This window comes from Bubalus bubalis, chromosome 15 (assembly GCF_019923935.1).
Source record: "Bubalus bubalis isolate 160015118507 breed Murrah chromosome 15, NDDB_SH_1, whole genome shotgun sequence".
Taxonomy (NCBI): domain Eukaryota; kingdom Metazoa; phylum Chordata; class Mammalia; order Artiodactyla; family Bovidae; genus Bubalus; species Bubalus bubalis.
The window spans coordinates 36,421,758-36,446,254 of record NC_059171.1 but is presented as its reverse complement, the minus strand read 5'-3'; the positions used below and the strand labels follow the sequence as shown (position 1 = coordinate 36,446,254).

Below are 24,497 nucleotides of genomic sequence, written 5' to 3'. Positions count from 1 at the left end.
GGAAGGACTTTGACATACTGGCTTATTAGGTTCTTGTAACAATTCTGTCAGGTAGACAATAGTAAACAGAACCGTGGTTAAAGATATAGTTGCTCTATTTTGTTGCAGTATTCTTCAGTCCTTTAGTCTTTAATATAGATGTAGGTATAAGACACATAGTGGCAAACTGGGAGTTTAAAGGATAGATGATTATTTAGTAAGAACAGCCTCTTTCAAAGGTTTTCCATCATGGAACTGGCACTGTATGGATTTTTGTCTGAAACCAGTGAAGATGCTTTTGTTGGGGGTGTATGTTAGTTTGCTCCTTGCAAATTGAGAGAACTCATCTTCCTATGGTATTTCCTTCGAAGAGATTTCCTTTCAAATGTTTGTTGAGGAGATGAATATATGCATGCCTTGGAAAGCAGATGTTGCAGTCCCCCAAGAAAAGCCTCAAATAGAAAGGTCGCTCGGCTGTCATACAATAACTCCCTTCCACTCCTGTAAAAAAAAGAAAAAAGCCTTCCAAGATCAGATGTGAATTTTTCTACCTTGTCTGTACTTTTGGATAATTACCAATTACTTTAGTGCAGATAATTAAAAACTGATGACAAAAGAGTGTGTGTGTATCTGTGTTGTAGGGAGTGGGGAACAATTAGCAAGGGAGATATTGCAGATATTTTGCACATTTTAGCTGAGAGAAATTACACCTCATAGAAAATTGGTTGGTTATTGTTATGTGAGACGAGCTGGGAATAAGTAAGCCCTATTTGGTGTGCTGCGATTCATGGGGTCGCAACGAGTCAGACATGACTGAGCGACTGATCTGATCTGATCTGGTCTGATTTTGACATCTAAATCTGGTCAGCCAGTGGTTGGTTCCATCTTGAAAGAGTGAGGAAAAAAAATGTCTTAAAGGTCTTCTTTAACTAGGAAGATAAATGGTTTATTTGAGTAGGATCTTTTCAGAGATGCATAAAATATTAAATATTACAGTGGAGGAAAAGAAAACAAATTAATTGACAATTGCCTGATTTTAATTCAACTTTAGTTTAATTAAATTAATTTAATTCAACTTTTCCAGATTCTCTTTTATTTGCAGAACAGATTTGGTGATATAAGAAGTTGGATTCAAACCTGATAGGATTTGATAACTTCTGAATTATTTGGAATGTGTGATGTGGTAGTAAAACCAGTCTTCATGTCAGTACCTTTTTGCCTCTAGTTCACTTCACATTTGCTTTGCTGAAAACCTACTTCACCGAGAATGCAGTCATCTATAATGAACCTTTCCTCAGGTTTAGACTCTAGTTGCAAGCCAGATTTGTCTGAGATTTTCCAGGTTGTCTACAGTGAAACCCCCAAACTGAGTTGAAAGGGAATTCTGAATGTCTTCACATTGACATATTTAGGAGTGAACAGACTAGGAGCTCTTGTTACAAAGTATTTATTTTTTCATGGAGGACTTGATGACAGTGGTGGTTGCTGGGAAACAGGGGCAAAAAGAAAAACACGGATTACTCCAGATCTGCAGTGTCACGTACCCCAGAGATTCTGTACCACCGACAGCGTGAACATGCTCTGTGCATATATGGACACGCTGAGATGTGCCTTTCGGTTGCACTCCAAGGGTTATTGGAGTTGTGAGTCATCCTTTCTCCTTAGGTAAATAATTGAATCTCTGGTAACTTGACCTACTTTACACTTACCTTAAAAAACCTCTAGCTACAGATGCATCATGTAAAGCCACTCAAAAATGCAAATCAGTACAGATTTTCTGGAGGACAGTCTGATAGAGTTATCAAAATTTTCAATGAGTGTAAGTTTTGAGCCAGTGATGCCCTCTCTAGGAAATTGTCCTAAGGAAATAATCACCCAAATGTGCAAAGATGGCTGCAGGAGAATATTCACTCTAGCGATGTCTATAATATGAAAATAATGTTCATTCATAAAACTTTGGCCAAAGAGACTGTATATTCATGGAATTGAACAGAATTCTATCTTTTTAAGGGTGATGGAGACCTATGTATATTTATCTTAGTTTGTTCGGAGTGCTATAAAACACTTTAAACTGGGTGGCTTATAATATTATTCAGCTGTATAAAGGAACAAAGTGGAATCATTTGTAGAGATGTGGAGTGAAGTCAGTCAGAAAGAAGAAAAGAATTATTGTATATTAACACATATATGTGGAATCTAGAAAAATGCTATAGAGGCCTTCTTTGCAAGGCAGAAATAGAGACAGACGTAGAGAACAAACGTATGGCCCCTAAGAGGGGAACCAGGGGGTGAATTGGGAGATTGGGATCAACATATATGCACTATTGATACTATGTATAAAATAGATAACTAATGAGAACCTATTGCATAGCACAGGGAACTCTACTCAGTGCTTTGAAGTGACCTAAATGGGAAGGAAATCTAAAGAAGAGGGGATATATGTATACATATAACTGATTAACTTTACTGTACAGGAGAAACTAACATAGCATTATAAAGCAACTGTGAAAGGAAAGTTTTAGTCACTCAATCGTGTCCAACTCTTTGCAACCCCAGGGACTGTAGCCCACCAGGCTCCTCTGTCCATGAATTCTCCAAGCAAAAATCCTGGAGTGGGTAGCCATTCCCTTCTCCAAGGGATCTTCCTGACCCAGGGATTGAATCCATGTCTCCCACAATGCAGGCAGATTCTTTACCATCTGAGCGATCAGAGACTATGCTCCAATAAAAATTAAAGAAACTGGATGGCTTATAAACAACAGAAATTTGTTTCTCATAGTTCTGAAGGCTGTACCACCAGCTGGAGTGTCTGATATGAGCCTTGTTACCCAGGTCATAGACATCCATCATCTCACTGTGTCCTCACACAGTGGAAAGGGACCAAGGATCTCTCTGGAATCTCTCTCATGGGGACACTGATCCCATTTTTGAGAGCCCCATCCTCCCAAAGACTCCTCCTCCTTACTATCACATTGGGGGTTAGGGTGTGAATTCTAGGGGAACACCGATTTTCAATCTATAGCAGTGTTTATGCAGGAAAGTGAGCGTGCTGCTATTACAGCAGGGGGAGAGGAAGACGAGCAGGTTCCTGCACAGTGTGTAACATGTTCCCATTTTCCTATAAATATCTTTTCCCTGTAAAAAGGCATCACCGAGTCTGAAAGACTTCATTCCATAATTGTTTTTAATTTATTTATTTTTAAATGGTTTTTAATTTATTTCAAAATTTTATTTATATTTTAAATTAATTTATTTTTATTTATAATTGTTCTATAGTATTGTGTTGTTTTCTGCCGTACATCAGTATGACTCAGCCATAGGTATACATATGTCCCCTTCCTCTTGAACCTCCCACCTCCTACCCGATCCCATCCCTCTAGGCTTGCACAGAGCGCTGGGTTTGAGCTCCCTGTGTCATGTAGCAGATTCCCACTGGCTATTTTACGTATGATTATATATATGTTTCTGTGCTATTCTCTCAATTTGTCCCACCCTCTGCTTCCCCTACTGTGTCTGCAAGTCTGCTCTCTGTTTGAATCTCCATTGCTGCCCTGCACATAGGTTCATCAGTACCATTTTTTAGATTCCATATGTATGTGTTAATATACAATATTTGTTTTTCTCTTTTTAACTTCACTCTATATAATAGACTCTAGGCTCATCCACCTCATTAGAACTGACTCAAATGTGTTCCTTTTTATGGCTGATAGTTAAGTCATGTATGACTCCTTGAGACCCCGTGGACTACAGCACACCAGGCTTCCCTGTCTTTCCCTATCTCCCAGAGCGTGCTCAAACTGACGTCTATTAAGTTGTTGATGCCATCCAACCATCTCGTCCTCTGTTGTCCCCTTCTCCTGCCCTCAGTCGTTCCCAGGATCAGGATCTTTTCCAGTGAGTTGGCTCTTAGTATCAGGTGGCCAAAGTGTTGGAGCTTCACCTTTAGCATCAGTTTATCCAGTGAATATTCAGGGTTGATCTCCTTTAGGATTGACTGGTTTGATCTCCTTGCTGTCCAAGGGACTCTCAAGAGTCTTCTCCAGTACCACAGTTCAAAAACATCAATTCTTTGGTGCTCAGCCTTCTTTATGGTCCAACTCTCACATCCATACATGACTGCTGGAAAAATCATAGCTTTGATTATACAGACCTTTGTTGGCAAAATAATGTCTGTATTTTAACATGCTGTCTAGATTTGTCATAGCTTTTCTTCCAAGGAGCAAACGTCTTTTAATTTAGTGGCTGCAGTCACCATCTGCAGTGATTTTGGAGCTCAAGGAAATAAAGTCTGTCACTGTTTCCATTGTTTCCCCATCTATTTGCTATATGCTGATGGGACCAGATGCCATATTAGTTTTTTGAGTGTTGGGTTTTAAGCCAGCTTTTTCACTTTCCTTTTTTACCTTCATCAAGAGGCTCTTTTGTTCCTCTTTGCTTTCTGCCATTAGAGTGATGTCATCTGCATATCTGATGTTATTAATATTTCTCCCGGCAATCTTGATTCCAGCTTGTGGTTCATCCAGCCTGGAGCATTTCACATGAGGTACTCTGCATTTAAGTTAAATAAACTGGGTGACAATATGCAGCTTTGACATACCCCTTTCCCAATTTTGAAACAGTTCCTTGTTACATGTCTGGTTCTAACGGTTGCTTCTTGACTTGCATACAGATTTCTCAGGAGACAGTTTATATCTAGAGCTGAGATTATGGGGAAATTTTTCTTCTTCTGCACTCGTTGGAGTTTCTTTTTAATATATGTACTCTTTTAAGCATAAAGGAAATCAGTCCTGAATATTCATTGGAAGGACTGATGCTGAAGCTGAAACTCCAATACTTTGGCCACCTGATGTGAAGAACTGACTCATTTGAAAAGACCCTGATGCTGGGAAAGATTGAAGGCAGGAGGAGAAGAGAACGACAGAGGATGAGATGGTTGGATAGCACTACTGACTTGATGGACATGTGTTTGAGTAAACCCTGGGAGTTGGTGATGGAGCTTGGCATGCTGCAGTTCATGGGGTTGCAAAGAGTCGGACATGACTGAGCAACTGAACTGAACTCTTTTAAGCATATTTATTTAAGGCTCTTTTCAGGTTGCCCATTAGCTTAAGCAGCTGAGCTGTGACTCTTCCTATTTGTTGAGTTGGTGTTCTACCTTTGAGGGTGTTGTCTTTCCTCCCATGGGTCTGAATTCTTGCTGAATGATTTGCCAAGGAGGAGAGTTGTCTTGGGAAATACACCATGTGTTGAGGCGCTTTTGTAGTCTGTGTGCTGTTGAAGCAATTACTGATGAGGTGCTTTTGTGTTTGTCTCTTCCTGAATTGTTTGGGAGGTAGCAGCTTTGACCAGGTGTTTAATTATGTCTCAATCTGATGTTGTCTTTGCTACTGATTATGCAAATAAAGTCCCCCCAGATGTGCTCTCTCATCTGCAGCTTCACACAGGAGCCTGGTTCCATCTCCCTGTCATGCCTGTGGGCTCTGCCATTCTGGGTCTGGCCAGGCGGGGCTTTGGAACCAATCCCTATTCCAGATCTCCAGGAGGCGTCTTTAGCTTCATCATTCCTCATTGCTATGGGCTCTTGGCACCTAAAGATATCTCTTCCTTGATTTCAAGTATGGCAATATATACATTTTAAAATATATTTTCTAGTATCTTTACATTTCTAGAGTCTGAGAGGGGATTGTATTGCATAAGTGTAATCTACCATCTTGACTGTGCAATTCATATTGCTTTTATAATTAAAAAATTTCTCTGTCTACACATCCTTGGAAAAAGCATCTTTCTGTTTCTTTATCTTAAATGTGATTTGGGGACCCTTGCCCTCAATGACTCAAAAGACTAGAGCTGTAATTCTAGAAAGAGGGTTATCTATGTCATTGGCTGTCTTAAATGAAAGAGAAATTAAATAGAAATTAATGGAGAACCAAGCTCACTTTTAAGCCTTATTACTGGGTCGCATAGGGTCTAGTTGGGAAAACAGAAACAAAAACAGATACATTTGATGTGTGAATTTGCAAAAGGTATTTTCCAATGGGAGTCCTAAATGCCAGTGAGGACTTGGGGATCAGTGTCTTGGCTAGCACAGACATAGAACATCACAGAAAGTTCTATTGGACAGGCTGCTCTGATCTGTGGAAGCCATTGAAGTTTTCTGATTATAAGAGTGAGTAAGATGAACAGATGGAATTGTGTGAACATTTTCTCTGACCCTTGTCCTTGGGCCTGGGGGGGGTGGGCATGTGCTTCAATCATAAGAATAAATGTGGAAAGGGGAGTCTGTTTTGAAGGTTGTATCCCTCAATTGTCCGATGGTTGGAATTTGCGTTTCCATAGCAACTCAGGATCTGGATTAAGATCAGCCCATCGGTAGATAGCATGCTGGCTGTTCCCTACCTTGAAATTCTGGACTGTGTCCTCACAAGTGGCCTAAATACAGCATTGGGAAATCGAAACTCTTGTCTTCTAGACATGATCTTCTAGGTGCTTACGAGGAAATTTGCCCTGTGTTTTCATGCCTATAAAGTAAGGGTTTCATAAAGTTAATCTTTATTTTTTCATACCAGCAATGCTGATTCACCAGAGCATGTAAAACAGTGAATCAGAAGAATGAGAGTCTTGATGGCTTTCTGTGTGTCTCTTGTTTAGATGTGATTGACTCCTATGTTTTTATATATAAAATCTCCATCTTGCAGCTGAGAAAATGAAGAATGACTTGCAAAACTTAGCTTCTGGCTAAAAAGTGGAGGAACATGACTGAAATCTAAGTATAATGACTCTAAAACCAGGATTTTTTTCATCTCTTTAACATTAAATGACAAATGATTGATTGATTTGGAAAGAAAAGAGAATCTGTTATACCGAGAATCAGGCCAACGAGACAAAGGAAGAGGTTAAAGCACTGCATGTATTCTTTCGTTCTTGGGGAGAAATGCAGTAGATCCTGATTGCTATATTATATAAGGCAGAAGCAGTGCCAGCATCCAAAGCAGTGAATAATTGCCCACATTTGGCTCTGGGATGCATTATGTGAATCTTTGGCAGCAGATAGCCTTTTCTCATTAGGCTAATATTAGATTTAGTTTGTATTTCTTTGGCACAGAGTTAAAGGAGCTGGCCTGGAGTTTGGTGCTGGAGGCGGGAGGAGGAGAAAGCCCGGTGCTTGGGATAAGCCACAGGTGGATAAATGAGAGCTGACTGTAGGGCAGCTGGGGGATGTTTGTTAGAGTGGGAAAGGAAGCATAATCTGGGATTGAAACAGAAAGCTCTGAGAATTGTGTCTTGGGTTAAAGATGAAGGGGGATTGTACTTAACCTTGATCAAATCACATTGCTCAGCTGCCTCTGAGAAGGCCTACAGCAATTTGGGGATAGAATGATCTAATTCTTGGCTATCTGTATTTCTTGGCTTGGGAAGTAAGAATGTCTCCAAAAGAGGCTGCCAACCCAATGTACTGTCACCAGTGATAGGAAAGGACATAATGCATGGGAAACATAATGACCACATACTTAGTTAAGAATTGTCAGGGGTCAGAACAAGAGAGAGAAGCCAAAATGACTTCATGCCGTGTGAGTTCCAGGCCCCTCCTGCACATGCTCTGAACACTTGGAAAGACCTCAGGAGAAACTGCAGTCAACCCGTATTTGAAAAGGTAAGCATTTATAACTGAAGTGTTGAGCTCTGGAAAGTGTGACAGTGGAGCATGCATTGGAGCCATAGTTTCATGGAATAATCAATCAAGAAGGCACCTTAGGGAGCATCTGACTACCTGGTTTATGGCATAGGTGGTGGTGAGATGACGCCTTCTCCAAATCTTGAGGCCAGTAGTGGCACAGCCTGACCTAAAACATCATAATTCTGACACATGGCTGAGCTCCCACTCTATACAAAACAACAGCTTCTTGCAGCCACTTGGTTGGCGTTCCTTTTCTTGTGTACCCAGACTGCAGCGCATGCCATTTGAGGATAGAATGGAAAGTTGGCCTCAGGGGAAGTGGAGCCCCTATCAGTGGATGGATCGGAGCCCAGTTACAATTCCATTGACAATTTGACACAGTAAAGATAGTCTTCTGGAAGAAAGGGTGAGTTCTAGGGGCGGCTTGTCTGGTAGCACTCTGCCCAAATGCTTTTCTTTTCCAGTCTGAAATGCTGGGGATCAATATGTAAACTTTTCAACCATGACAGCAGTTAGAGTCATGCCTGTCAGAACTGATTGAGAAGTTTCAGAATTGCCTGCATTTATATAAAGGCAAGTGTATAATCTGAACCTAAGAAAAAGACAAACATAAGAGGCAGACGTGACAGCAGGGATCTGCTTCTGTGGCTGTGCTGAAGAGACTCCGAGTCCTTGATGGGTGACATTGGAAAAGCCTAGAGGCATCTGAGAGCCCTGGTCAACTCAGCCAAGTGAAGAACTCAAGAGAAGATAAAACAGAAGTTGGGAGAAGCTTAAGACCAAGTAAGATGAAGAGCAGAAGGTGGTAGAAGAAAGCAGGGTTGCACCTTTGTCTGTACCCATAGCTTGAGGACTGACGCTTATTCCAAGTGAGGGACATTGTAGTTCACCAGACGCACAGCATCTCTGAACATATACATACACGTTTCCCCTTTTGACCCTCTCTCTCCCTGTACACACAGACAGATGCTAAGACATTTTTATAAAATGTGTATTGTTGCATACGATTTTCAAGTACATTTTGGCTTTTCCTGGTATCCTACATCATAGTTGCTTTTGAACTATGAATACTTGGACTCAGGTGACCATGCAATTTGCAAACTTTGGCTATAAAAAGCCAGATAGTAACTGGTTCTTCATGGTGGGTGTTGCAGTCCCCATGTGACTTTGCGGAAGTGGATGTATTTCACTGAGATGCCTACAGGTAGACCTGTGTGGAGTTGCACGTCTGCGTGTCTTCCCTGCTCCATGATGTCTCAGTTGCACCTCAGCCAATGGGAGGCACTGGACAAGTTGGCTTTAGACGCTGTACACCCAGGATTCTGAACAAATACATGTTGGGAGAGGGTGTGTGGGGAAGGGACATTTTAAGTCATTTTATAAGAACACCCTGCCTTCTCTTCTCTCTTCTCTCTAAATATACAAATGGCTAACACTTATGTTCTATTTGGGTATAACTTGCCAAAAGTTAATAGTTGTAACAGGAAAAACTGTGGTAATAAGTAATACATGATTTTAAACTGCCCTATTATCTCATGGCGCTATCCCAGGTGGCATTAGTGGTAAAGAACCCACCTGCCAATGCAGGAGATGTAAAAGATGCAGGTTCAGTCCTTGGGTTGGGAATATCCTCTGGAGGAGGGCATGGCAACCCCCTCCAGTAGTCTTGCCTGGAGATTCCCATGGACAGAGGAACCTGGCAGACTACAGTCCATAGGGTTGCAAAGAGTCAGACACGACTGAAGTGACTTAGCAGGCAGCAAGATATCACTCATACATTGAGAAAGAGAATGATTTTGTAATAATGATTGAGTTGAAAAAATAGTATGTTGCATTATGTAGGAAAAAAAACGTGAATTGTACAGGCAGTTCTGTTGTTCAGAGATAGATTATCCATCAACACATCATGTTCGTTCTTCCCTTACTTCTTATTCTAAAATCTAACTCATGTTCCCACATCTGCTGCTATCACCCGGACCCACCTCACTATTTCTTGACTGGCTTCCACTTCACTCCTGCCCTCCTGTGATCCTGTTCCCACACACCAATCTCGAATTAAAGGATACCACGCACCTTCTTAGCATCCTTTTCACTTAAAGTAAAAAATCCAGACTCATTCCTATGGTGAGAATCCAAGACATTCAGGCTTTGCTTGGCCTCCCCAATCTCACCTCATATCAGATTTCCCTCTGGTCATCTAAGCTCCAGACATACTTGTCTTTCTGTTTCTGGAATATTCCAAAGTCATGCTCTCTCTTGAGCGCATTGGTACCTGCAATCCTGTCTGCCTATATTTACCTCCTTGATCATTGCACCTTGGTTCCTTGTCACATAGGTCCCAGCTCAAATGTTTCTCTGCAGAGAGGCCTGGCCACTCCAGTCACGCTTTCTGATATCATGGTGTATCCTTCATGGAGCTTCTTCCTGTCTGAAATCATCCTGTTTATTTTCTGTCTCTCCAGTAAAATGTAAACTCCTTGACAGCAGTGATCTTCTCTGTCTTATTCACTGGTACAGCATCAGTTCCTGCTGCAGTGTCCAGCACATCTTAAAGAATACACTTCTGATAAATGAAATGTTAGTTGATGTGACCCAGAAGTTCCTCGCCTCTGGGTCTTCCTTTCTTTTGCCCCATAGTGTTTATCTTTGGGCTTCCCTGATAGCTCAGTTGGTAAACAATCCACCTGCAATGCAGGAGACCTTGGTTCAATTCCTGGATTGGGAAGATCCACTGGAGAAGGGATACACTACCCAGTCCAGTACTCTTGGGCTTCCCTTGTTGCGCAGCTGGTAAAAAATCTGCCTGCAATGCGGGAGACTGGGTTTGATCCCTGGGTTGGGAAGATCCCCTGGAGAAGGGAAAGGCTACCCACTCCAGTATTCTGGCCTGGAGAATTTCATGGACTGTGTAGTCCATGGGGTCACAAAGATTCAGACGTAACTGAGCGCCTTTCACTCACGCCACTCTGCTATCTTTATCCTCTGTAGAGGCGAGCAGGAAGATCCATCTTGCTGTAATGATTGTTAGTGGCAGAGGATGCTTTTCTGGATGGTGGGTGCAAGTGGAACATTGTCCACAGGACAGGCAAGGATTTCATCCATAGCTCTTTAGTTACCCTCCTTCTTCACAGTTCTAACTTGTCCCTTAGGCTAGGGAAATACCTGTTCATGGTCTGTGGTTGGCATTCCAAACTTGACTTAGTTAAAAAGTCTCTGACCTGCACATCCGTCCCTCTGCTCCCTCCAGTGTTGGCCAAGATTCCACCTCCACCCACAGCTCTCTTCATAATCCTCAGTATAAGCATCAGCTGACTCCCCTAACTCTTTCCCCTTTGCCTTGAAGTCATAACCAGATGATAAAAGAAAGCAGCGGCTTCTCCTTAAATGATCAGGAAGTTTTAAATTGAGAATCAGACCACCAGGTATCAGAAAACACCTCGAACATTATTGCCAGGGATTTATGAATGAGAAATAGTTTTCAGGTGTTGCTGTTACATGTGACCATACATATTTTGTTATAGCAGCTTGGGATGCTACAACAAAATAGCATAGTTTATAACATGGACTAGGCAGCTTCAGTAATTATGTCTCACCGTTTTGGAGGCTTGGAAGTCCAAGATCAAGAAGTCAGTCAATTTGGTTCCAGGCAAGGGCCCTCTTCTTGACTTGCTAATGGAAGCATTCTGCCGGTATCCTCACATGATGAAGAAAAAGTGAGCTCTAGTCTCTCTTTCTCTTCTGAGAAGGATGCTGATCCTATCATGGGGCCCCGTCCTCATGACCTCATCTACACCTAATTATCTCCCAAAAGCCCTACCTCCAAATACGATCACTTTGGGGGTAAGAGCTTCAGCCTGTGAATTGAGGAGGGGCCACAAACATTTGGTTCAGAATATATACCAAATGTGCATTTTGGTCAGATGCCAAGTGACCAAGTGTCCAGCCACTATTTGGCTGAAGTTGAATATCTTCATCTTAGAAAGAATGTCTGGCATACAAGTATAACCTGAAATACTGATAAGAATACCTATTTATTACAACTTAAATTTATACCAAGCGGATACTTTTTTTAATTGCCATTGTAGTGCAGTGGTATCACAAGCAGAGTCACAGCCATGGACTCCTGTGGCTTCTATAGTGCACATTTGTGATACTGAAAATACACTCTTTTCAACTGAGATCAGTGAAGGAGCAACAGATGTTTTGGTCAAGCTCTGCCCCTGCAGGCCATGCTAATGATGATATTACCAAGTCATTGAACTTTCATCCTTTCCACTGAAAACTGACTGAAATGAAGACTTCAACTCTTGGGCTTGCCATGTTGGTTGTAGCTCATGAGGCAGTTTCATTGAAACAGTCCCATAAATGAAAGCTTAGGATTGTATTTAAAGAAGATACTTGTTAAGCGTTCTCATGGTTAAGCTGAATTTTATTGCCATCCCTGTGGTTTTCTCTCTTAAAAAATGTTTTCACAGTACTGTAAAGCAGGAATTTCCATTCAGTAGCTGGAATTCATTCATATGCCCGTCAGATCATGTTGTTCTCTGCTCAAACTCCTCTCATTGCTTCCCATTTTCTTTGAATTAAAAGCCAGAGTCCTTTCGGTGTCCTCCTGGGCTCTGCATGATCTGTTCCCTGGTAAGTCACTCGTGTCATCTCCTGCTACACTCTTCATGTTCAGGCTGCTTCTAGACTAAACTAGGTATCTTCCCACCTGGGTGGATAAGGCAATGCCACCCCACTCCAGTACTCTTGCCTGGAAAATCCCATAGATGGAGGAGCCTGGTAGGTTGCAGTCCATGGGGTCACTAAGAGTCGAACACAACTGAGCGACTTCACTTTCACTTTTCACTTTCATGCATTGGAGAAGGAAATGGCAACCCACTCCAGTGTTCTTGCCTGGAGAATCCCAGGGATGGGGGAGCTTGGTGGGCTGCCGTCTATGGGGTCGCACAGAGTCAGACACGACTGAAGCGACTTAGCAGCAGCAGCAGCAGCAGCTTCCCACCTGGGAGCCCTTGTAATGCTTGTTCCCTCTGCCTGCAGCTTCTTTTTCTCAGGATGCCCAAAACACTCTCCTCCATCTTCTTGAAACCTTTATTCAACCATAGCCTCAGTGACGCTTGCTGGGCTGTTGTGTTTAAATAACGAACTCTTTCCCAGTGCTTCTGATCCTTGACTCTTTCGTTATTCTCACTCCCACACTCAACATACCCATGACGTTCTAAAACAGTGTATCATCTTCTTATCTATTACATGTATTATTATTTTATGTCATCCCTCCAAATGTAAATTGTGTGAGGGCAGGGACCTGATTTGTCTTTTGATCTATCCCTAAAATGGCAAACTATGCTTGGTATGTTATAGGGACACAATTACTTGTTGTGTAAATTAATTCATATAATCAATGTACATGTAAGTTTCACCTGATTAACTTTTAATATAAAAACAAGCCAGGAGATTAGCTTAATTAGACATAAAATACCTACTTTTATTGGAAAGGGAATTTTCATATAGCAATAAAAAGCCCTAAGGAGCATCCACATTGGAGAAGGAAATGGCAACCCACTCCAGTGTTCTTGCCTGGAGAATCCCAGGGACGGGGAGCCTGGCGGGCTGCCGTCTATGGGGTTGCACAGAGTCGGGCACGACTGAAGTGACTCAGCAGCAGCAGCAGCAGCAGCAGCAGCCCTATCTGTGTCACCAGAGGTGTAAGTAACCAACATGACCAAATGATCATGATTTTGCACAAGGTCAAGGTTGCCAAAACTGGAGCCAAAATGGCATTTGGCTACTTGGCCTGCCAAAAACCAAGGCTGAAGCCAAATCCTTATAGAATTTCGGTCAAATGTCACCAAAAGCTGAACTTCATTGCTTCCCTATTCTTTATATAATTAGTTTAGCTCATAAATGCGCTCATGTCTAACTTGCATATTGTGTAATCTTTTTTTGGGAGAAATCTGATACCCACCTTTTCTCATGTTGTACTAAATAGACAAAGCAGGGTTAGTCCTATCAATGCCTGAATAGTAGTAACTACTTAGAGGTAGCCAGAAGTGTAACAAACAGAAAAGAAAGTAAAAGTGTTAGTCACTTTGTCGTGTCTTGACTCTTTAGGACCCCATGGACTGGAGCCTTTCAGGCTCCTCTGTCCACGGGAGTCTCCAGGCAAGAATACTGGAGTGGGTTGCCATTTCCTCCTCCAGGGAATTTTCCCAACCCAGGGATCAAACCCAGGTCTCCTGCATTGCAGGTGGATTTTTTAACCATCTGAGCCACCAGGGGAACCCAGATGGAAGAAAGAAATGCATCAAAGCTTGGATTTGTTATCGAGCAGAACTTTTTAAATAGAGGATATGTGATTTCAACATTTTGTTTCAGTTCAGTTCAGTTCAGTCGCTCAGTCGTGTCCGACTCTTTGCGACCTCATGAATCGCAGCATGCCAGGCCTCCCTGTCCATCACCAACTCCCAGAGTTCACTCAGACTCGCATCCATTAAGTCATGGATGCCATCCAGCCATCTCATCCTCTGTCGTCCCCTTCTGCTCCTGCCCCCAATTCCTCCCAGCATCAGAGTCTTTTCCAATGAGTCAACGCTTCGCATGAGGTGGCCAAAGTACTGGAGTTTCAGCTTTAGCATCATTCCTTCCAAAGAAATCCCAGGGCTGATCTCCTTCAGAATGGACTGGTTGGATCTCCTTGCAGTCCAAGGGACTCTCAAGAGTCTTCTCCAATACCACAGTTCAAAAGCATGAATTCATTTTGATATTTGGCAAAACTAATACAATTATGTAAAGTTTAAAAATAAAATAAAATTAAAAAAAAAAAAGCATCAATTCTTCAGCACTCAGCTTTCTTCACAGTCCAACTCTCACATCCATACATGACCACTGGAAAAACCATAGCCTTGACTAGATGGACCTTTGTTGGCAAAGTAATGTCTCTGCTTTTGAATATGCTATCTAGGTTGGTCATAACTTTCCTTCCAAGGAGTAAGCGTCTTTTAATTTCAAGACTGCAGTCACCATCGGCAGTGATTTTGGAGCCCCAAAAAATAAGGTCTGACACTGTTTCCACTGTTTCCCCATCTATTTCCCTTGAAGTGATGGACCAGATGCCATGATCTTCATCTTCTGAATGTTGAGCTTTAAGCTAACTTTTTCACTCTCCTCTTTCACTTTCATCAAGAGGCTTTTGAGTTCCTCGTCACTTTCTGCCATAAGGATGGTGTCATCTGCATATCTGAGATTATTGATATTTCTCCTGGCAATCTTGATTCCAGCTTGTGTTTCTTCCAGCCCAGCTTTTCTCATGATGTACTCTGCATATAAGTTAAATAAGCAGGGTGACAATATACAGCCTTGACATACTCCTTTTCCTATTTGGAACCAGTCTGTTGTTCCATGTCCAGTTCTAACTGTTGCTTCCTGACCTGCATATAGGTTTATCAAGAGGCAGGTCAGGTGGTCTGGTATTCCCATATCTTTCAGAATTTTCCACAGTTTATTGTGATCCACACAGCCAAAGGCTTTGGCATAGTCAATAAAGCAGAAATAGATGTTTTTCTGGAACTCTCTTGCCTTTTCCATGATCCATCGGATGTTGGCAATTTGATCTCTGGTTCCTCTGCCTTTTCTAAAACCTGCTTGAACATCTGGAAGTTCACAAAATACGTGAAGTATTGCTGAAGTCTGTCTTGGAGAATTTTGAGCATTACTTTAATAGTGTGTGAGATGAGTTCAATTGTGCAGTAGTTTGAGCATTCTTTGGCATTGCCTTTCTTTGGGATTGGAATGAAAACTGACCTTTTCCAGTCCTGTGGCCACTGCTGAGTTTTCCAAATTTGCTGGCATATTGAGTGCAGCACTTTCACAGCATCATCTTTCAGGATTTGAAAAAGCTCAACTAGAATGCCATCACCTCCACTAGCTTTGTTTGTAGTGATGCTTTCTAAGGCCCACTTGACTTCACATTCTAGGATGTCTGGCTCTAGGTGAGTGATCACACCATCGTGATTATCTTGGTCATGAAGATCTTTTTTGTACAGTTTTTCTGTGTATTCTTGCCACCTCTTCTTAATATCTTCTGCTTCTGTTAGGTCCATACCATTTCTGTCCTTTATTGAGCCCATCTTTGCATGAAATGTTCCCTTGGTATCTCTAATTTTCTTGAAGAGGTCTCTAGTCTTTCCCATTCTGTTGTTTTCCTCTATTTCTTTGCATTGATCCCTGAGCAAGGCTTTCTATCTCTTCTTGCTATTGGAACTCTGCATTCAGATGCTTATATCTTTCCTTTTCTCCTTTGCTTTTCACTTCTCTTCTTTTCACAGCTATTTGTAAGGCCTCCCCAGACAGCCATTTTGCTTTTTTGCATTTCTTTTCCATGGGGATGGTCTTGATCCCTGTCTCCTGTACAATGTACCAAACCTCATTCCATAGCTCATCAGGCACTCTATCTATCAGATCTAGGCCCTTAAATCTATTTCTCACTTCCACTGTATAATCATAAGGGATTTGATTTAGGTCATACCTGAATGGTCTAGTGGTTTTCCCTACTCTCTTCAATTTAAGTCAGAATTTGGCAATAAGAGGTTCATGATCTGAGCCACATTCAGCTCCTGGTCTTGTTTTTGTTGACTGTATAGAGCTTCTCCATCTTTTGCTGCAAAGAATATAATCAATCTGATTTCGGTGTTGACCATCTGGTAATGTCCATGTGTAGAGTCTTGTCTTGCGTTGTTGGAAGAGGGTGTTTGCTATGACCAGTGCATTTTCTTGGCAAAACTCTGTCAGACTTTGCCCTGCTTCATTCTGTATTCCAAGGCCAAATTTGCCTGTTACTACAGGTGTTTCTTGACTTCCTACCTTTGCATTCCAGTCCCCTATAATGAAAAGGACATCTTTTTTGGGTGTTAGTTCTAAAAGGTCTTGTAGGTCTTCATAGAACCATTCAACTTCAGCTTCTTCAGCATTACTGGTTGGGGCATAGACTTGGATTACTGTGATATTGAATGGTTTGCCTTGGAAACGAACAGAGATCATTCTGTCGTTTTTGAGATTGCATCCAAGTACTGCATTTCGGACTCTGTTGTTGACCTTGATGGCTACTCCATTTCTTCTAAGGGATTCCTGCCCGCAATAGTAGATATAATGGTCATCTGAGTTAAATTCACCCATTCCGGTCCATTTTAGTTCACTGATTCCTAGAATGTCGACCTTCAGTCTGAAACGACAGACACACTGAAACCATACTCACAGAAAGCTAGTCAATCTAATCACACTAGGACCACAGCCTTGTCTAACTCAGTGAAACTAAGCCATGCCCGTGGGGCCACCCAAGATGGGTGGGTCATGGTGGAGAGGTCTGACAGAATGTGGTCCACTGGAGAAGGGAATGGCAAACCACTTCAGTATTCTTGCCTTGAGAACCCCATGAACGGTATGAAAAGGCAAAATGATAGGATACTGAAAGAGGAACTTCCCAGGTCAGTATGTGCCCAATATGTTACTAGAGATCAGTGGAGAAATAACTCCAGAAAGAATGAAGGGATTGAACCAAAGCAAAAACAATACCCAGCTGTGCATGTGACTGGTGATAGAAGCAAGGTCCGATGCTGTAAAGAGCAATATTGCATAGGAACCTGGAATGTCAGGTCCATTCAGTTCAGTTCAGTCACTCAGTCGTGTCTGACTCTTTGCAACCCCATGAATTGCAGCACACCAAGCCTCCCTGTCCATCACCAACTCCCGGAGTTCACTCAGACTCACGTCCATCGAGTCAGTGATGCCATCCAGCCATCTCATCCTCTGTCGTCCCGTTCTCCTCCTGCCCTCAATCCCTCCCAGCATCAGAGTCTTCTCCAGTGAGTCAACTCTTCACATGAGGTGGCCAAAGTACTGGAGTTTCAGCTTTAGCATCATTCCTTCCAAAGAAATCCCAGGGCTGACCTCCTTCAGAATGGACAGGTTGGATCTCCTTGCAGTCCAAGGGACTCTCAAGAGTCTTCTCCAACACCACAGTTCAAAAGCATCAATTCTTCGGTGCTCAGCTTTCTTCACAGTCCAACTCTCACATCCGTACATGACCACTGGAAAAACCATAGCCTTGACTAGACCGACATTTGTTGGCAAAGTAATGTCTCTGCTTTTCAATATGCTGTCTAGGTTGGTAATAACTTTTCTCCAAGGAGTAAGCGTCTTTTAATTGCATGAATCAAGGCAAATTGGAAGTGGTCAAACATTTTGATTGCTCTTGATATAAAGTAGTAAAGGACACTGACCTGGGACATTGGATCCAATCCCCAGTCTACCCTGCTACTTGCCAGCTGTATAACCTGGGGCCAGTTTCTTATCCTTTCTCTGCCTCAGTGTCTTCATCTGTCCAGTGGGGATAATCATAGTGCCTGCCTCTTGGGGTGGTTGCTCGTATCATTGGAATTTATGTATAAAATGCTCGAAACAGCTCCTGGCATATAATAAGCATGCTGTTAAGTTTGCTTCTATTATTGTTCTTCATATCATCATTATCCCTGGAAAATATTTTGGCAAGATGGATTAGAGAAAATAACTTTTTTCAGCAGAAGTTTTGAATTGGCTGCCTGCAGCCATATTGGGTCTACCAACAAGTTTTGTTTGCCCACACACACTTAAGGTTTAAATTAATCTTCAGCGGTGGAAAAACCCTAACATTCTTCCTTTAAATACTCCAGATTTCCCACTTCTCTTGAAAATTTTTTAAAAATCTGGAAATGATAAGCCTAAATTGGTACCAGCTGGAGTTGTCAGCAGCTGCCCCTTTTTGATGAATAGGCTCTCTACTTTGGTTCTGCCTATGCCTGGCCCCTCTTCATTCATGAGGTTTCCTGCCAGGCTTCTATAGGGAGTTTAAGTTTGTGATCTTCAGTGTAAAGGACACTGACATAGTATAAAAAGTATAGTAAGCCCTATCTTATTTAAATGTCTTATCTCCTTAAAGTGCACATATCATTCAACATTCAAAGTATCTGTTAGACCCCTTCTCTGGTGATACTGTATTGAATAAGACAGAAGTGGAAACTGGATCTCAAACATGTACTATGGCACAAGTTCTGATATATATTTGGAAGGAAACCAACTGAGGTCTGAGAAACTGAGATCGAAAATAAAGATGGAGGTGAGGCTAGGGACCTGAAGGAGGAAAGGGAAAAAGGGTGCATTCTGAAATGAAATCCAAGTATTAGAAAGGAGCAGCCTTGCCAAAAGATGGGGCTGAGAATACTTCCTGAACCAGAGTCAGCTCCTACAAGGGCCCTGAAGTAGGGAGAAGTGTCTCCTGCTGAGGAAAGGAAAGAGACCTATGTGGCAGGTATACGGATGGCTCAAGGTGATGTTAGGGATCCTGTGGGTTTGCCTGAACCTTATATTTTGTGCAATGGAGAAACTGATGGAAGGTTTCAGATAGGGGAGGGGCTTACAAAGAGAAGATCCCATCTGCTCCTCAGAGGGTTGGTTGGAAGTGAGCAAGAGGAGAAATAGACTAGGATGTGGATACTGGAGTTGATGGAGGTGAGAGATGCTGATACCAATAGAAATGGAGAGAAGGGGCAAATTTGGAGTTTATTTTGGAGACAGAAGTGATAAAATGAGATTAGGTATAATCCATGAGGCAAAGGGAAGAAGTGAGCATGACGACTAAGTTCCTGGTTTGAGCAGCTAACCAGACACTGGTGTTATTTAGTAAGATTAAAAAAAAAAAATGTCAAGGAAAGATGATGTTAATAGGGGAAGATTTGAGGTGAAATCAGAAGTTTCTTTTTGACCATAATTAATTTTATGATTTTAGAGTTACATCAAGAGAAAATGTCAAGCAAGTCATTAAACCTGCAAGTCCAGTTTCCAAGGGTGATCTGGGCTACAGCTATAGGTCAGCGGGCACGTGCGTCATATTGTGGTGTGTATCTGTGTGTGTGTTGCAGAGGGATCAAACATGTAGAAACTCAGGGATATTTTAGAAGTCCTGACTTGTAAAAGGGGATATCTCTGTGGTTTTCCTGACTTTGTGTTGCTACTTGGACTCTTAGCCTTGTCCTGTCATTATTGAATTTTGAGCCTAAGGACTAGGCTCTTCAGTTTGGAGGGTAATGACATAGCCGGAAATCATTTGGGTAGTAGATCATCTTCACTTTTTTCAGCTTTTTTTTTTTTAACCTCCCCCACCCATCGTCATGTTCGCCTACTGTTGACTGTTTCACGCATTTGGTGGAAGGAGGCCAGTTGGAAAAGGAGTAGGGGTTGGGGGGATGAACAGCAGGTCGTTGTTAAGCTCTGAAGGCTCCTTAAGTGTCTGTAGGGACGTGAGTCTCTGCTCTTTATCAGTGTTGTCATTATAGTTGTCACTTATGTTCACCAACATCCACGTCTCTCCTCCTGGGCTCCAGTAAGACTGCACTTGCTGGTCTCCCAGAAGGCCTAGACAGTGGCCTGTAAGAGAAACCCACTGCCCTAAAGGACTGGGGCTAGCAGACACTCTGGTGCAAACTTCCAGCTCCCTTTGGGGAGTGTGGTAGCCACCAGCTCAGATGGCAGAGCACAGAGGCAAAGGAACTTTGATCACCAGGTCACCACAGAGACTGCCCAGGAGCTGACTTGCAGCTGACCTTGTATAAGCAAGAAGTACATTTTCATTGTGTCCCAAGAGTTTGTTAGTGCAGCATGTGTTGTCATTTAGTCGCTAAGTCATGTCCAACTCTGTGACCCAATGGACTGTAGTCCACCAGGCTCCTCTGTCCATGGGATTCTCCAGGTAAGAATGCTGCAGTGGGTTGCCATTTCCTTCTCCAGGGGATCTTCCCAACCCAAAGATCGAACCCGTGTCTCCTGCATTGCAGGCAGATTCTTAACCACTGCGCCACTAGGGAAGCCCTACTGCAGTATAAGCCTAGCCTAATCAGTTTAATCCAGGTGGCATCTGAGAACAATGTAATAATGTTTGTCCCAAACCTAAGCTCCTCACAGGCAGGCATCTTGTTGAACGTCAAGCCAAGTGCAAACCCTGACAAAGATGGGTGTGCTCCACTAATCCTCTGAAGTCAGTATCGATCATGACTTTCTTTTCAACAGATGGAGACTCTCAGTGCCCTTTTCACTTTGAACGACTGAACTAAAATTAAACTGCTATTTGAAGATTTTAAAGCTTTTCTCCTGGGCCCCAGCGATTGTTACCAGCGTCAGGACATTATGGGGCACGTCTTCCTAGTGCCCCATTTTGTGTTTGTCTGTGATTGACAGGAGCTAGCCACCGTTCCCATCTCACGTTGTTGCTGTGACTTCCGTTAGCTCATGGTTTCTTCTTGAATGTATCACAGAGTGCTCAGTGCTGTACCTGGTCTACCTTGTTGGGCTTAATTGTTGCTTTTTTCCAGTGTTATTTGTGTGCGTGTGTATGCATGTATGCGGTTTAATCCACTGAAGCAATTATTTCGTTTTGGAGATGCTGCCCTCTTTTTCCTTCCAGAATGCAAATATGTGCTGTGTCTCTCACCATTTATACATCAACTTTAAGAACCAAGTGCTTCTCCTTGAATGACCCCTTTCCCTCTTGGGCTTAACTTGGCTAATATTTATCGGCAACATCTAGGGTTGAGCACAGGGAAGTTATTTGCAGCAGTGCTTATTAATGCTCTTCAGTGAGTCATGGCAGTTTCTAGCCAACGCCACCATTTTGTTGAGGATGGTCCCCAGTGGAACCCCAAAATTTGCAGCAGCTTCTGAGGAAGCACAAGGCTTGTGTGCCTTGATGGCAAACCCTAGAAAATATAGGGGAAAGGAGTGGTCATAATCAGCATGAATGTTCAGAATCATCCAGCCTTCTCATTTTTACTGGTGAGAAAACTGATGGGCAAAGAAGAGGGATGGTTAGCAGAAGCCTGTGAAAATGTTACAGAGATGAAATTAGGAGTCAGATTTTTCATCCTGTCACTCCATCATGGCCTTTTTTTCTTGGGACTTTATTCAATACTTACTCCAAATATTTATGAGAAACTTCAAGTTGTATAGGGGTTGGTTATTTTCAGCATTTTAAGGGTTTCTCCACCTTTTTCCTGGAGAAGATCTCTTTGGAGCCATCCCTCAGTTAGAGCAGGGTGGAAGATGGCCTTTAGCTTTATACTTGGGGCTTGGACAGTGATGGCTATTAATGAGATTGGAATGAAAATCTGCCACAACATGGATGGACTTGGAGGGTATTATACTAAGTGAAATAAGTCAGAGAAAGACAAATACTATACATTACCACTTTTATGTGGAATCTAAAAAAAAAACAACTAGTGAATATATATAACAAAAGACTCATAGAAAGAACAATCGAGTTGTTACCAGTGGGAGGAGAGGTAAGATAGAGAGGTAGAGGATTAAGAGGTACAAACTACTATGTATAAAACAAAACTTCATGGCCAAATTATACAGCGCAGAGAATACAGCCAGTACTTTATAATAACCGCAAATGGAGTCTTAGCTTTAAAAACTGCAATTGTTATGTTGTACACCTAAAACTTACATATTTTAAATCGACTATACCTCAAAATAAAATAATAACAATCTTAGTGATTGTTTATAAAGTGATTCCTAGGCTCATGCATGCATTTCCACTCTTTAAAAAGGTATGTATAATATTTGATAATATAGAATAGCATATAAAATATGTATATGTGACTAATAGTAAAATTAACACTGGTGAATCCACCACCGAACTTACGAAAGTCTGATTCATCCTCTCACTTTTAAACCCTCAAGTTTTCTGGAAATGACTGGCTCCCTTAGCTTTATCCTTTTTTTGTTGGTATTTTCTCCTTCTATAAAATGCTATTGGCTAAACATATGTACCACTTTTCTCTGTATTTACACAAGCCATGATTACAACAGTCTAAGTCGATGGCACCCCACTCCAGTACTCTTGCCTGGAAAATCCCATGGACAGAGGAGCCTGGTGGGCTGCAGTCCATGGGGTCACGAAGAGTCGGACACGACTGAGCGACATCACTTTCACTTTTCACTTTCATGCATTGGAGAAGGAAATGGCAACCCACTCCAGTGTTCTTGCCTGGAGAATCCCAGGGACGGGGGAGCCTGGTGGGCTGCCGTCTCTGGGGTCGCACAGAGTCGGACACGACTGAAGTGACTTAGCAGTAGCAGCATCCCTCATATATAGTGATTTCCAAGACAATCATCAGCCTCCTCCTGGTTTTCTTACCATTTCCGCCTCAGCAGTGTCTGTGCAGATGACCAGCCGGCCTGGCCTCCAGGCCTGACAGCTCTCCCGAGCCCGCTTCCTTCACTTCCCAGTGCCTGGTGGACAGTCCCCCGGGACGCGCTGCTATTACATCACAAGGAACAGAGCAAGGAAAGGCTGCATCCTTTCTTTGGCAACGTATAAGTCTTTGACATAAAAATCAAGGAGGAAAAAAATCGAATCTATATTATTATTTTAGATGTGAAGCCTCTTTCTCATCCATCTTGTAATTTTTCTTAAGTGTTCATTGAACTTGTTACAGTATTGCTTCTGCTTTATGGTGTGGGGGAGCCTCTTGGCCATGAAGCATGTAGGATCTTATCTCCCCAATCAGGGCTTGAACCTGCACCCCCTGCATTTGGAGGGCAAAGTCATTAACCCCTGGACCACCAGGGAAGTCCCCATCTTGTCATTTTTAAGAAAGGTATTTGTTTTTAGAAATGGTGCACACTTACATTATTTAATATTATTTTTCTAAATTGTCTCTTATACTTGATTACTGAGTATCAGTTTCTAAATTTGTAGACTGAGTAGGAATTTATTCTTAACATTTTATATCTTTCTGAACAAAATTTGTTAATCAGATAGTCCCATGAGCCATAAACTTTAATGCACTAATTTTTTGTTTGTTTTTTGCTTCAAGTCAGGTTGAGGGTTTTAATTTAATACTTGGTGTCTTTTATTAAGGAAGGCAGTTTTAAGATCATGATTATAACCCCAGAGTTAAAGTTTGAAATTTTATAAATGGTTTTAATTCCTATTTTAAATTAATCCAACAGAGGAGCAATGCAGGTATAGCTTAAAATATAGAAATTTCTTTTTCTTTAAAAATTTGTTCTTACTAAATGGATGAATAAAAGGATTTATTTGCTATGCATTATCAAAAGTTTAAATTTTCTTAAAACTGGCCCTCAAATTTCATTGTTTCATCAAATGTCTTCTTAAAATTTCACTTTTAGTCTAGTTGGTTTTTGTTTTTGTCCTGCAGTAGATTTTGTGGGGTCTGATACTTAGATAGTTTTGAAACTTTAGCTACAAAACTTCCAAGTACAAAAATCAACAGAGTATGATTATCACTTTAGAATCTGTTATTGTTGTTCAGTTGCTAAGTTGTGTCCAATTCTTCAGGACCCCATGAACTGCAGCACCCCAGATTTCCCTGTCCTTCACTATCTCCCTGAAATTGTTTAAACTCATGTCCATTGAGTCAGTGATGGCATCCAACCATCTCACCCCCTTCTCCTCTTCCCCTCAATCTTTCCCAGCATCAGGCTCTTTCCAATGAGTCAGCTCTTCGCATCAATGGCCAAAGTATTGGAGCTTCAGCTTCAGGCCACTCCTTCCAATGAATATACAGGGTTGATTTCCTTTAGTACTGACTCGTTTGATCTCCCTGCTGTCTAAGGAACTCTCAAGAATCTTCTCCAGTACTACAGTTTGAAAGTGTCAATTCTCTGGCACTCAGCCTTCTTATGGTTCAACTTTAGAATAATAAAACACAAAAGTTATAAATCTGAAAGAGCTGGTAAATATCACAAACATCACAAAATCCAAAAAATAAAATTTTATTCATTGATA

At 41.9% G+C, this 24,497-nt stretch overlaps 1 protein-coding gene across 15 annotated transcripts in view; it reads left to right on the top strand.

The window, feature by feature from the left end:
• SAMD12 (sterile alpha motif domain containing 12) overlaps window positions 1-24,497 on the top strand; it is a 462,238-nt gene that overhangs the window by 52,896 nt on the left and 384,845 nt on the right. The gene's annotated exons all lie outside the window — the stretch shown is intronic.